Source organism: Hibiscus syriacus, unplaced genomic scaffold, assembly GCF_006381635.1.
Source record: "Hibiscus syriacus cultivar Baekdansim isolate YM2019G1 unplaced genomic scaffold, ASM638163v2 tig00111847_pilon, whole genome shotgun sequence".
NCBI classification, from domain to species: Eukaryota; Viridiplantae; Streptophyta; class Magnoliopsida; order Malvales; family Malvaceae; genus Hibiscus; species Hibiscus syriacus.
The window spans coordinates 615326-620452 of NW_024063200.1; the positions used below are offsets into that span (position 1 = coordinate 615326).

The 5127-nt window shown below is 32.5% G+C and overlaps 1 pseudogene; it reads left to right on the plus strand.

Annotated features, from left to right (window-relative positions):
- The first annotated feature begins 4331 nt into the window (after positions 1-4331).
- Positions 4332-4450, plus strand: LOC120172261 (annotated as a pseudogene).
- Positions 4451-5127: the final 677 nt, after the last annotated feature.

Genomic DNA, 5127 nt, shown 5'->3' on the forward strand with positions numbered 1-5127 from the left:
TTTGAAATCCTAGTTGTTTGAATTTTGCTGGGTTTGGGCTAGGGTTTGGGTCTGTTGGCCCTTGAGTTGTATTTGGGCCTAATTTGGGATTGTAATTTGGCCTGCAATAATAATAATAATAAAATAACATTAAAATAAAAATAAAATAGATAAATAAAAATAAAAGAACCGGGCGAAAACGAGTGACTACATCGGGTATGGGTCGGGTATCGGATTGAATTTGATTATTCGGGTATTGGATCAAATTTGAATATTTTATTCGAGTTATTATTGTGTATTAGGTCGAGTAAATCGTAATTGGGTTCGGGTTAAGTTTGTCAGATCCAATATTAGCATATGGTAAGAAGAGGGCTTTGAACAATATGTCAATATTTATGGTATGGTAAGCAGTGGTGCAATTGCATTCAAGTTGAAACTGATTCTCTGAGTTGAAGTTAATTGGATTCTAGTGAGATACGTTAGCTTGTAATTACGTGTTTTGACGTGGAGATGGTCCTTTGGAGTCAACATTAAGCATTGCTCAAGGGGTGTACGCTATGATGGAAAGGGTGGCAGTTAGGATGGACTGAGGGGACGGGCGGGAAGTCGTTTGTTGGAAATTTTAAAATTACTTTATATTTTAATTTTTTTATATAGTTTTTTATTAAAATTATATTTTAAATTTATCCTCAAACATAAAATCATGTGTAGGTTTCTAATGGCAGCTGTTAGTGGGAAACTAGGAGGTAGAGAAAAGAGCAGAAGGCATCGGTGTTGCTGTGCATAATTCTTCAGGTTCAATCTAGTGTGTGTCATTTACCCGTGTTAGGGGGCTCTACTTGCACGTGTATAAGGTTGTTAGAAAAATGTCCATGGAGTGCCAGTTTGTGCCAATCCTTATCCTATGCATCGTTACTTGTGCCAATCTTCAGCGTGGTGGATGCTTGTTTGATTTGTTTTTTCTTTGAGCGGTAGCTTTCTCCTGGGTTGCGTTGTACTATTTTCATATATTTAAGTGTAGGGAAGTTTTTGACTTGGCATTAGGGTTGTAAATGAGAAGAGATTGATCGTGAGTTATTCGAGATCGATTCGATAAATATTCGGATAGAATGGATTCGAGCTCGAGCTCGAGTTCAACTCGAGTTCTTAACTAGCCGAAACGAGCTATTCGATATTAGACTCGAAAAGCTCGTCAGCAGCTTGAAAATATAATATATTAATATTTTATTTTTTTTAAATAAATTATTAATAATATTAATATTTATGTATTGATTTTTTTAAAAAAATATAATAAGATTTCATGTATTTAAGGTTTATGTTTGAATTTGAGGTTTTAATCGAGTTAAGTTCAAGATTTTTTTTTTCATTTCGAGCTGCTTGCGAGCTTCAGCTCTGGATTTCGAATTCGAGTCAAGCTAGAAAATTTTAAGCTCGCGAGTTTTCGAGTCGAGTTTCATTTCAGAGTTATCGAGTCAAGTCGAGCTCAACAATACTCGAGCTCGAATCGGCTCAACAATACTCGAGCTCGAATCGGCTCAACAATACTAGAGCTCGAATCGGCTCGATTACACCCTTACTAGGCACACAACATAAGTTTTGGATTTGGTTGATAAAATCCTTAATAAAATAATATTTGTCCAGCAAAAAAAGAAACTTGACTAATTTAATTTTTTTAATTCAATTTGACTCGATTAAATACTCACCCTCCTGATAGTAGCTCTCAAACTCCAACTACAAAGCGCAGTAGTATGAATCTTGAGAAAATAAAACTTTTTACCTTTATAATTTAGGTCTATGTTTTTTTTTCAATCTTAATTTCTATATTTATAATTGAGACCCCTAAGTTTTTTCAATCTCAGTTATACCTTTATAATTGAGGCCTCTATTTTTTTTAATGTCGATTTCTACCTTTATAATTAAGGTCACTATTTTTTTTCAATTTCATAAAATTTTAAATTTCTCATCCCTTTCTCCATCTCTCACGTTAATTCATTTAATTTTGAATTAAATTTCATCATATTTGTCTAGTTTTTTTACAAATCTCATTTTTCAATTTACCAAATATTCTTTAACTCTTAGTCTTCTCCAACCTCAATCTAACGATAATATAATACGTTGTTCTTTATTTTTTAATAAATCAAGCACCGTATCATAATTCATACCGACATTCGATTTTTTATTCTCTTTGTTGTAATTAAGGTGTTTTCTTAACAAAACAATGAAACTCATGTTTGAAAAAGTTTAATCAACTTTCTCCATTATTGAATTAATTGTTTAGAGTAATAGAATATACTTTAGTTCTATAAGGCCCCCTCGAATGTTCGAAACGGCTCTGGATATATCATAGTGCTTTATGATTTCAGGAGTTTTGGGTTGAATTTGGTGAAATTTAAAGTGATTCAGGTAAAATATAAACCGATAGAATGGCAAGAAATAATGTAGTGAATATGTCGACGATATCTTGAGTGGTTGAAGAAGATACCAGAAAATGATAATTGAAGCACCAACATGAGACACATATGAAATTATAAACTTTCACATTTAGCAGAAGAAGAAAAAATCAAAAGAAAGAAAAAAGAAAAAAGAGAATGACGTGGATGACATGTTAATAAAAATAAGTTCGCATCACCACAACTATGTATTATATCACTTTTAGTTTTGACTTAAACTCCAAGTGATTAAAATAAGAAAAAAATCAAAAGTTTAGAGGGTAATTTTGAAAGAAAGAATTTAATGATCAAAATAAGAATGAGAAGAAAGATGAATGATAAAATTTGTAATATCCCTTTTAGTTAAAGATATTAAAAACCTTGATATTACTATTGATTTAGGAGATTGAGAATTCAATTCGTTCTGGGTATTGTGGCAAAAACTGATGGACCATTTAAACGAGAAGTCGATATCCAAACAGCTACCAATGTCACTTCAATCATCAATCTCCACCAACTCATTAGTCAAAGCATTAACTCCCCATTGGCTCATGCTCTTAGCATCAAGAATGGAAGGCAATCAAAGTCAATTTGTTTTTTTTGTATTTTTCTTATTATTTTCAATTCATATATGCCAACCATCTTACCGATGTACAGGATCTAGAGAATATTCCAAATTTTAATCAAATCCCGTTCTAAAATAACTTAATATGCTTTGTATTTAACTTTGTTGTACTACCAAGTATACGAGACGTCTCTGGAAACTGTACTTCCTTGCTCTTTGTCATTTAAAATATTGCATTACGACTTTTTAAATAACGATAATCCTATGATTGGATATCTGACAATCTTAATAATTCGTTAAAGATAAATTTAATAATTATTATATCATAAGCTTGATCATAGTCATTCTATGAATAAAATATGTATACCTCGAACGAGATAGATAAAAAAAAGGGACATATTGATTCTCTCTCACTTTGTTCTCCTTCAATAAAAAACTCCAATCTTCTACAAAAACAAATTGAGCCGACAGTCATTTTCTCATTGGTCATAACTCTCAATTTAAATCTAAAGGGATAAACCGCTCACGATGGTCAAACTTGTTTTCATCAATAAATTTCTTTTATAAAGATAAAAAATATCATCAAAATTTGCAGAGAAACTCATAATCATCTCTCATAATTTGTGGAGAAACTCACGTTCATTTCCCATAATTTATATTACTCATTAATTTTAGGGTGAATTACACAAATGATCTCCTGACTATATGATACAATTTTATTAAGCCATTCGATTATTAAAAGTTATAAAATGGTCCTCCGACTATAGAATGTTGCTTTGTTGAGTCATCTATCTATTAAAAATTAAAATGGTCACCCGACTATTCATTATGTACCATACATGTCATTTTTCATTAAAAATGAACGGTATTTTGTGCTAAATGTTAACATGTTGACTATGATATGATAAAAACTGATCATAGAATCTCAAATGATTATCATATCTCAGTCATCATGTTGATGTCTAGCTTAAACAACCATAAATTTTTAACGAAAAATGACGAACTTGGAATATAATAAGTAGTTGGGTGACCGTTTTGTAACTTTTGATAGTCAAAGGAGTTAACAAAACAACATTCTATAGTCAAAAAACCATTTTATAACTTTTATTAGTCAAAGGACTTAATAAAATAGTACCCTATAATCAGGAGACCATTTGTAGACTTTATCTTTAATTTTAATATATTATGTAATTTCTTTAACTGTAATTATAGATGAAACATTCATTTTATAATAAAACTAAAAAAAATTTAATATTGTTTATAATTTTTTATCAACAGTACCCTAATCTAATTGGTAAATGAAGCTTTGCCAAGCCCTTAATGGTCACGAGTTTGAGCATCCTCAAACTCTATTTTTTTGGTGTGATCATACCATCACTGATGCATCGGATCCCATCAAAATTCCGCAGTCAAACGTTTTTGGGCGAGTATATTACTAGGATGGGTGACCTCCTGGGAAGTCTTCATGTTGCACCCGTAATTTAACGTTTAAAGTTTAAAAAAATGATTCTGCTTAAAAACCCTAATGGGAACCCTACCATGAACCCTAAATTTTTACTATACTCTAGTCATGCGGTACGACCACCAGATAGTCTTAGTGTGGCGAAGGATATGCACGTCCTGGAGAGGTCAGAGTCTCCGATTGCTGACGATAGGAAGATAAAAAAGCTACATAATAATAGTTAGATGCATGCTCCTATTGTTAGAGATGGTGTTGTCGCCATGGACGCTGATATTTTGACAAAGATAGTGGAGGAGTAGAGGGAAGGTATTCCGAAACTACCTAGACAAGGTAAATTGGGTGGTGTGAAATTGATATATGCTCATATGGTGAGTTGACAATCGGAGCTTGGCAACTTCCCCACAGTTGTTTGCTTATACGCATGATGTAGAGGTGTTAGGCGAGGATTGTGTGGTCGATGAGACAAGCCCCACAACGACAATTAAGTTTTCAGAGAGGGTGTATGAGAAAATCGATTAATGCATAGAACAAGTGCTCTGTTGGGAAATAAAATGAGTACGAGTAATTTCCCTATAACCAGATTAGTGAGAATGCGAAATAAAAATGGAAAAATAATACCCGAAAAATTGATAACGGAGTTCAGCCAATTGTGCCTACGTCTCCGGACTGCTGCAGATATTTTACTAAGAGAG